General features: G+C 37.4%; 1 pseudogene; it reads left to right on the top strand.

The window, feature by feature from the left end:
• The first annotated feature begins 252 nt into the window (after positions 1-252).
• Positions 253-2,127, top strand: LOC106978357 (calcium/calmodulin-dependent protein kinase type II subunit gamma-like; annotated as a pseudogene).
• Positions 2,128-10,468: the final 8,341 nt, after the last annotated feature.

Below are 10,468 nucleotides of genomic sequence, written 5' to 3'. Positions count from 1 at the left end.
TCTTTTTCTTTGAGGCCTTTGAATGACGATGCTATTACGTAGCCTCCAGTATGTCTGATGAGAGTCAGCTGGTAATATTGTTGAGGATGCCTGTATGCGTTATGTCTTGGAACACAATTTGTTCCAAAGTCTGACATAATTAAATTTGGGCTTTATGGTTTTGTTTTTTGGTTTTTGTTTTTGCCTCATCAACTCTTGCTCCCTTGGCTGAGTGGTGGTGATTGCACAGACATCAGTGTGGTCTGCACCACCATGTCTGCCAACATGGCCACCACCACCACCCAAACATGCTTCGCTAATTACTACACGTACTTTAAGGAGCTCAGCAATGTTGCTTTCTCTGTGGCTTGCAGGTATGTGAAGAATTCCTGCATGCAGGATGATACAGCAAAAATCATCAATACCAAGAAGTTATCTGCCTAAGAGCCCCAGAAACTAGAATGTGAAGTCAAACTATTGTGACTTTTGAAACATGCAAACATCAAGTGCCTTTATGACAGAAGAAGGGTTCACAACCTCATGTTTGACCATGTTACTGGAAAGTAGCTATTTGATGAGATTGTGGCCAGAGGGTAGTACAGTGAAACTGGTTCTGTATACATCAAATTCTGGAAAGTGTTAGCCACATCACCAGCATGACATTGTCCACCAAGACCTGAAGCCTGGCAACCCAATGTTGGCAAGCAAATGCAAAGATGCAAACACAAAGCTGGCCTAGTCATGGCAGTGTGGGAGAACAACAGGGTGGGCTTAATTTTTTTTAATTTTTTTTTTAAGTTTACTTATTTTTGACAGAGACAGAGTGCATGCATGAGCTGGGGAGGGGCAGAGAGAGAGGGAGACACAGAATCCGAAGCAGGCTCCAGGCTCCAAGCTGTCAGCACAGAACCCAATGCAGGAATCGAACTCACAAACTGTGAGATCAAGACCTGGGCTGAAGTCGGACGCTTAACCAACTGAGCCGCCCAGGTGCCCCAGGGTAGGCTTAATTTTGATGGTACCCCAAGTTAGGTGTCCCCTATGGCCTTGAGGAAAGATCCCTATGGAAAACCTGTGGCCATCTGGGCCTGTGGGATCTTCCGTATATATTCTGTTGGGATTGTCTCCTTTCTTGGATGAAGATCAGCACAAGCCATATCAGCAGATCAAGGCCAGAGCCTATGATTTCCCATCACAAGTGTAAGATACAGTGACTTCTAAAGCAAGAACTTGATCAAGCAGCGGCTGACCATAAACCCCACAAAATGCATCACGCTTCACCCGGCTCTCAAGTACCAACGGGTCTGCCACAGATTCCCCAGTGGCATCCATGATGCATCATCATGAGACTGTGGAGTGTTTGTGCAAGTTCAAAGTCCTGAGAAATCTGAGGGGTGACATGCTCACGACCGTGCTTTCCTCCAGGAATTTTTCAGCTGCCAAAAGTGTATTGAGCAAGAAGTCAGATGGTATTTGAAAGGAAAAGAAACCACCATGGTGCACAGTTCACAGATGGCATCAAGAAGTCCACAGAGAGCTGCAACATCACCATGGAAGATGAAGACCTCAAAGTGCACAAACAGGAGACCATGAAGATCATCAAACAATAGACCGAGGTTGTTAACAATGGGGTCCTTGAGGCCTACAGGAAGATCTGTGATTTAAGCCTTACTTCTTTTGATCTCCAGGCCCAGGATAACCTCACAGAGGGGATGGATTTCTACAAGTCTTACTTTGAGAGGCTTCTACCCCAAAACAAGAAGCCCATTCACAGCACCTTCTTGAACATACACATCTACATGATTCATGGATGCAGCTTACATCTCCTACATCTACCTCACCTGGTACATTGAGAGAAGTGTCAGCCTCTCCCCAGCCAGGTGGAGACCCCAGTCCAGCAACGCTGAGATGGCAAATGGCTCAGAGTTCTCTATCATTGCCACGGTGAGCTCAGTCACAGAGGCATTAGGCGATCCCAGCCAGCCAGAGATCACTGAGCCTTTGTGGTCAGTGGTTCTGGAGGACATGAGCGACAGTGGCAGCCCGTTTCATTTGAGATTTAAAACAAGTTACAAAATGGCGGCAGCCAAGGCACACCCTTGCATGTGGCCCTCCCGCCTGCCCTTTTATCTACGTCTGCTCTATTGAGATGGTTTTACATTTAAGAAATAAAAAATAGAAAAAAAGATTGTTAAAAAATGGAATTCATATGATAGTTCTAATTTTCAATATTTGAGGAACCTCCATAGTGTTTTCCACTGTGGCTGTGCCAGTTTGCATTCCCTCCAACAAAGCACAAAGTGGGAATCTTCACTAGCATTTGTTATCTTCTGTCTTCTGATAATAGCCATTCTGACCAATGTGCCGATATCTCGCTATGGTTTTGATGTGCATTTCCCTGATGTTGAGTGATATTAAGCTTTTTTCATGTGCCTGTTGGCCACCTGTATGTTTTCTTTGGAAAATGTCTATTCAGATCTTCTGCCCCCATTTTTCATTTTTAAATCAGATTATCTACATTGTTGTTGTTGTTGTCATTGAGCTGTATGAGTTCTTTATGTATTTTTAATATCAACCTCTTATCAGATATGATTTACAAGTATCTTCTCCCATTCAGATCAGTGTAGAGAATATAGTTGGTAATATTGTATTAATTTTGTATAGTGACAGATGATAAATACACTTGTGGTGGTAATTATTTTCTGATGTATACAAATGTCAAATCACTATGCTGTACACTTGAAACCAAATTGTGTGTCATTGAACCTCAATTATAAAAGAGAGAGAGAGAGAGAAAGAAACAGAATGGCCAGACCAAAAAAAAAATTCAGTTTTTAAGGCCATTTTGTGGGGCTTGGTCTGGCTCCAAGAAGACTGTTCTCACCCATATTTTTGCCTGGTTCTGTTAAAATTCTAACTTGTTGAAGTTAATATTGTTGTTCTCATAGAGCTACCACTTCCTTTTAATTGCTTACTACCAAAATTTCCATGGTTTTCAACAGCGCCCTTATGCGTAAACTTCCCATGCTTTGTTCCAAATACAGCCTGTTTCCTTGGGGAGAGCTCTTTGTTCTTATTGTCTTCCTCTCCTGCTGCGTAAATCTTGTGCACCACGGCTGTGGAGTTGAGTTAGAGGTAGAGAGGTGGCCAAATTCTCTCAGAATGAAACCTTTGCTTTACAAACAGGGCTCAGTGCAAGGGCAGTAGCATGTGATCTTCTCAGCATGCCCCCAACTGGCATAAAGCCTCTATCCTCTGGTAGTGTTAAAGAAAAATGTTAGGGCTCCTGTACCTGGAATAGAGCCTCCTTCTTATGAGTTGAGGATAAATGGAAGAAGGGAGCCCCAGGTCTCTCATTGTCTATTATCTGGAATAGAGGTCTTGCAGCATAGAGCTGGGGAGAAAAAGAATTGCTGAAGTCTTACATCTCCTGGAGAGACTGTAGTCCTAGGCTGTGCCCTGGAAGAACAGAGAGCCACACCCACCTGAGGATGAATACCATCCCAGGGAGCTGGCTAGGTTTGGAGAGCCTAGTGGCTCAAGTTCCCACTCTTGATATGTTTACCCACATTTAGTAGAATTTCTTTCTTCGTCAATTGGTTTATGTCCTTAGTACAATATTCAGGGGTTTTGAATGTTGTTGTTGTTGTTGTTGTTTGTTTGCTTGTTTGCTTTTATCATTTTCACCAGCAAAAGCCATTTCACTTGAGAAAGAGCCATTCCAGATGTCATTAAAGGCAAGTGTGTTGTGTGTTTGGTTTTCCTCAAAATAAACACACTACCACAAGGAATATAATCCTCATTACTGCATTTGAATAGTTGTGTATGAAATACATTTTGGAGGAAAGAACTACTGTTCTCTGCAATATATTATGAAACTTGGGGTATATTAAATAATGAAATACATGTGAAGTTATCTAGCATTAGAGCTGACATATACGTGGTTCTTGACAAATTACTCTTCTTTCTGAATATGTTGGGGGTCATTTTGTGATTGTAATTAACCTGAAATTGATCTTGCATTCAGCATAGGCTTGAGAGTGCTGTTTAAAATTTTCTCCTGTCAAAAAAGAACAGACACTGGTAAGAAAATTTTCTGAAAATTATAGAGTCTCATACCTAATTTGCAACAGTGTGAGCTATGCTTAGTTATATATGTTTTTGTATCAATAATTATTTTATGCTAATGTTCACATATGTAGGTGTTTCTTATGTCTGTTATTTCTGTGTGGAGAAATGCATCCAACTAGAACTTCTAATCCTTACTGAGCCTTCAAAGAACTATGTAGGTGAAAGCAATAAACCCTTTAATACCACATGAGTGCCAGTCTCCTCCTCGGTTCACCCCTAGACTTGATTTAGTTTAATCGATTTTATCTTGTTCCTGACCTCCAGGACTGTCTGCAATTTTACTCTGTCTTTTAGATTTGTGCTCTGATTAAAGTTTTTTTGCCTTACCCTTGGAACTTATTAAGTATGTAACTGAGATTTACCTTTTGGCTTTTCTCACTTTTACCTATTTATGAGATTTGATATTAATTCTGGCTTCTCTTCACGGGCCAGGGGAGGAAGTAAAATATTAAACCTTTCACTTCATCAGCTCCATGAGCCAAATACCACTTTACACATATTGTAAATTGTTTTAAACAAAAATAAATTTTTAAAGAATATTTATTTTATTATTTTAATAAATTATTTAAAACTGTTTGAATTAGACATAGAACTGAGAGCTTAACTGAACTATGAATTTTATCTTTAAAAGTGCTGTGGAGATTATAGAGAGAACCTCTCTCAGAGCTAGGGAAACCGGGGTAGAGATCAAGAAAAAGGGGGAGTAGAAGCCAGACCTTAAGGGATTCCAATAAAAGAAGAGACTCTTGAGTGAGTGAATTAATGAATTAATGAATTCGTAAGTGAAAATATTAAAATTAATAAAACATGCCAGAGATTCTTAGTGAAGAGAGGTTTATTGGAAGCCACACTGAAAAATCATTTTTGAAAGACAAGTTGATGGGGTGCCTGGGTGGCTCAGTCAGTTGGGCGTCCGACTTCAGCTCAGGTCATGATCTCACAGTCTGTGAGATCGAGCCCTGCATCGGGCTCTGTGCTGACAGCTCAGAGCCTGGAGCCTGTTTCAGATTCTGTGTCTCCCTCTCTCTGCCCCTCCCCTGCTCATGTTTTCTCTCTGTCTCAAAAATAAATAAAAACATTTAAAAAAATTTAAAAAAAGAAAGACAAGTTGAATTCAGATTATGGAAGGTGTGAGTTTTGAGAGCTAAAAGTGTCTCTCCTTTAATAAATAAACAACTCTTATTTTTTATACATTTAAATTCAAGTTAGTTAACATACGATGTAGCTTGGCTTCAGGAGTAGAACCCAATGATTCACTTCTTACATGTGACACTGGTGCTCAACCCAAAAAGTGCTCTTCTCAATGCCCATCACCCATTTAACCCATCCCCCCACCCAACTCTCCTACAGCAACCCTCAGTTTGTTCTCTGTATTTAAGAGTCTCTTATGGTTTGCCTAAGCAGCTCAACATGTGCTGCTAATGCTATTGCTTTGTTCTGTTCTCATGAGTAGAGGAAGCTCATACATTAGGGAAATGTCAGTGAATATTACAAATCATCTATAAGAAAAAAGACTCAGACAGAACCACAGGTGAAGGGCCAACATGGGAAGTAGCTGTGGGAATGGAAAGAAAGGAGCCAGATGTGAGAAAAGTCATGAAGTCAGTACCAGCATGCTTTTGAAGGGGAGAGAGAAGCACCAAGTGTAAGCAATGCTTTGGAAAACAAGGCAGGCAAAAAATATATAAAGTTGTTGATCATGGGAGTTTTAGATCTATGCACACTATGCACAACAGGCAATATTCTGCAGTACAAAGGATCTGAAATCTAAAGTAATAAGCAGAGAATGTGGCATATTATATCCAGAGATAATAAAACTTCATAGCCTCAAGTGTGTGCTGTGAAATTTCCTTTATAAAACATTAATTATATGAATGTGTCACATTAAGCAGTTCTTGGAAAGAATTCTTATGTTCCACTCAGAAAGCTGGATTGATTTTTTTCTACCCATGAACAGTGCAAATTTAGTTAAAATATTGCTTCTCAAGGATTTTACTTTCATGTGTAAGGGATTATTTAGTATCGGCTATCAATTCAGGTAACAATTATTTCCAATGGGCAATCTGTTCTTAAGATATATGAAACCGATTAGAAAATCCCTGTAGGTTGAATATTTAATTATAAACAGTCTAATTAACTTAATTTCTCCTAATACTATAGTCTGAAATTTTGCAGAAGTCAGAAACATACACTTTCCCATTCAAGACACATGATTTATCAAAATTGCTCAGTGTGGAAAAAAATATTTTAATTCCCCGTTTTTGGAGGTTTATACATTTGGAAAAATGTAACAGTTCTTGTGATTTATGACTTGAAATTTATTAATTTTCATTACTAGAACTAATTATGGCCATTTCTACTTACTATTTCCCTCATTAGAAAGCCCCAGCGCACGTCGTCAGTCAATTAATGACTCGTTGCTCTCCCTACCTTGTCTGCTGTGTTATACTCACTTCATGAGTAGTGAAGAGTTTAAGTATTTAGACAATTTTGATTACTGCTATTTGTAAGGGAAAAGCAACCAAAAATGTAATAAGCTGTTCTGCATCACATCCAGGTTTTCTCAGGCCTGAAACTTATGGTTTGGGGGAATTTTGTGAAGGGAATAAAGTTGTAAATTTATTCATAAACATGTAAATAAAAATCAGGAACTTGTAAGGGTCTACGTGAGTGGAAGGTCATAAAAATGTATGCATAGTGATAAATCTGCCTTTAAGAAAGACAGTTGTCACTATGAAATGTAAAGGGTGAGAAAAATCCCTTTTGGCAAAGGAAAAAGCTTTCTAATGTGGCATACTAGGTGAAGTAAATGAACGAATGGCATCTTTTTTATTGTTCTTAATAAAATCCGTGGCTAGAAAGTGGTATATCTCTGTTCTTTAATTTTGTATTACCAAGTTAGCTTACAGAATGTTTACCAACAATTAAAACTTCTTATCCTTAACACCTTGAACATAATGTTGTAGCTAATAATACACCAATGGCATATCAATATATATCCTGGAAGGAAGAGAATACCCATGACAAAAATAAAAGCAGATGTCATCACTACAGGGGAACCGTTTGAAACACATGCATTTGACAAAAGGCAAATATTAAAAGCATATAAAGAATTCCTACAAAACAACAAGAAAAAAAAACACACACCAGTGGAAAAATGAACAAATGATATGAACAGTTCACCAAAGTAACCAAAATAGCCCAAAAATATTCAAATGATGCGAACTTCACTCATCATCAGAGAAAGACAATCTGAACCAGAATTTACGTGACTACACCGTCACCAGAATAAGGAAAATGAAAGCATAGACAATACTAAGCTTGGGCTAGAATGTAGAGTAACGAGAGCTACCATACCCTGCTATTGAGTGAGAAAATATGTATCTCCTTTGGAATACTCCTATACTATCTACTAAAGCTCACTGAGCACCTACCATGTTATTCTCCAATTCCACGTCTTGGTGTGTACTCAAAAGAAAGACGAGTACCTTTTCCCCAAATTACGTGTGCTAGAATGTCATAGCAGTGCTATTCATAATACAGCAAAATTCTAAAATTCTAGTGTCTATCATCATTAGAAAGATAGATAAATTGTGGATACTAGTATAATCAAATACTATACATAGTAAAACAAATTAAGTAATGCTCACCTTTGCAAACACCTTGGAATTATGAGCATTTGCAAACATAATTCCTCAGTATTCACATAAAGTGACTTTTATTAAAAATATATACAAAGATTATATGAAATTATTTAGTTCCTTCACCTTCGGGTCAGTAGAAATAATAGTATGGCAATAAGATTATAGATCTAAATGTATTTATTTTTTATAACACTATCATAAAAAATACTGTTTTTGTTTGCTCCTGATGAAATTCAAAATATCAGGGTGTATTTCCAGACTATTTGAAGTAAAACACATTCATGCTCTTCACATCTTCCTCTTAGAAAGAGTATTTTACAAGTATCTTAGGGAAGACTTTCACCCCTCATACTGAAACACACTTTATTGTTCTTGATAACTTAAGTTCGCTTTTAGAAGAGAGAAGCCAATGCTTTGTAAACTGTAAAATATAAATAAATGAATAGGAAAACATAAAGCATTATGTCTCTACATGAACTTTAACTGGGTTCAAGAGACTTCAATAAAATAGGTATATTTGTAAATATACTTTTCAATGTTGGGTTTGCAATATCAAAAGCTTCTTAGGCGAAGTCTGGACCTGGCTCCTGTACTCAGAGGGCAGGGAAAGACCGAAGAAAGAGGTAGGCCACTTCAGATTGATAGGTGGCAGGTTTAATAAGCAAAGGAATTTACAAAGGCAGCTTGCCTTTGTGGCTGCAAAGTGAATATACTTCAACATCCACCCACCAGAATCTTCAAGTTCATATAGAGGCCTTAATGGGGCTCAGTCACAAATTCATTCAAAATGGCCTCAACCTCACCTTCCTCTCTCAAGGCTCCATCCTTGGAAATGGCTCCACTGTGGAAACAATGAGCAGAGTGTTCCAAGGACTAGGGAGGGTGTCCGAGTCTAGATTGCCAGACAAGCAGTGGTTTCATATTCTCAACTACATCCTCCCACACAATTCAGTATAAAAACTTTTTATTTGGTATGCTTCCCCCAAAGAACAAATGCTCTTGACAAAAAATAAGTATTTATAGAAATCTCACAGATTTATTGAGAATAAATAATCCACATGACTTGCAGGACAATTCTGAAATCTTTATCTTTCATATTACTTTGGACTATACTTATTTAAAAAAATATTTCTAAGGGCAATACTTACAACATAATTTTAAGAATGGCTTAACTTGCACATAAAGAGATTTATACAATTTTAGGAACAAATAAAAATCTAATTCACTAAATTAAAATCTTATTTTTTTTATAATATAGTCTAAGTATCATGTAAATATGACCATGATAAACCCATTGTTTCCTATTCCATTTGATTTACTGAATCAGCTATACCAATTACTATTTTACAATGTGTTGTCATTTGGAAAACATATTCACAGGGTTGATTCACAACATCTCTGTGGAATATTATGTTTCTCTTAATAATGATTACAGAACCAGGGCATGTGAGTGGCTCAGTCAGTTGAGCATCCTACTTCGACTCAGGTCATGATCTCATGGTTTGTGAGTTCGGGCTCTGTGCTGACAGCTCAGAGCCTGAAGCTTGTTTCGGGTTCTCTCTCTGCCCTTCCTCCACTCATGCTCTGTGTCTCTCTCTCATAAATAAATAAACATTAAAAAAATAATAATGATTACAGAACTGAGATTCAAACAGTGAAAAGACTTGTCATAGTGGAGAAGTGACATTAGGACTATAACAGTATTTCAGAACCTATGCTCTAAAAATCAGAGAACAATAGTATTTAGGATGCATTAACAAATGGAATTGGTATAAGAATGACTGAACTCAAGTTCTAGATCCATTACATAATAACCATATAACATACTATCCTTCTTTATATCTTGGCTTCTTCATCTACAAAATAAGGAAAAAGTGTCTCTCACATGGTGTTGTTTTGATGATTAGTAGGGATAGAACATTATTATGATTACACTTTAGATATATTTATACAAATCCTTAACACCACTTGATGTAAAACCAGTATTGCCATACCTATAGGGAAATTTAAAATAAGAAAGCATAATTAATTTGGCCAAGGTGTTACAGTTAAATTTTTACCCCCATTAAATTCAAATACAGTCTTCACCATATCCTACTTCTCTCAACTTAAATTATCATATCAGAATTGGCATGCTATAATTACCTAATAAATACCTGTTTCTTTGTCTTGTTGAATTCTTCACGATATAGCAGTCATTTATCTTCATATAGAAAATTGTTTATATCAATTTTTAAAGTGGTATTTACAGGTACAGAGAGTAGGTAAGACTTATGTGACTACCAGGCAAGCCCTCATGCCTCCCAGAAATCCCCCTGTATCTTTCTACCAGGGTACTTTATTCTTTTTTGTTAGTGAAGGTTTTCTTCTCTTAAGGGAGATTTTTAAGTACAATTTTAAGTAATATTACAATTTTAAGTAATATTAACTAATATCCTACTTTTGAATTAATGATTTTCTGTTCCCTGAGCAATATCTTAGAAAGTGACACTGGATGGATAACTCCCTGTGTTAATACAATACAGATTGTGGATCTTTGAAATGAAGAGCTATATAATAGAACTCTGAAGTCCAGAGAGAGGAGAATTATTCACTGAAAGAATAGGGCAGTCCTCACCATTAGGATAAAGTCAGTCTGTTGTTATATAATTTAGAAACATATTTGAAATTATAAAGACTGTTGTCCTATAAATATTAAATAGTTATCATCTGGC

The sequence above is a fragment of the Acinonyx jubatus genome, chromosome E4 (assembly GCF_027475565.1).
Source record: "Acinonyx jubatus isolate Ajub_Pintada_27869175 chromosome E4, VMU_Ajub_asm_v1.0, whole genome shotgun sequence".
In the NCBI taxonomy this organism is placed as follows: Eukaryota; Metazoa; Chordata; class Mammalia; order Carnivora; family Felidae; genus Acinonyx; species Acinonyx jubatus.
The sequence above is the reverse complement of the archived record's forward strand: the minus strand, read 5'-3'. Positions and strand labels throughout refer to the sequence as shown.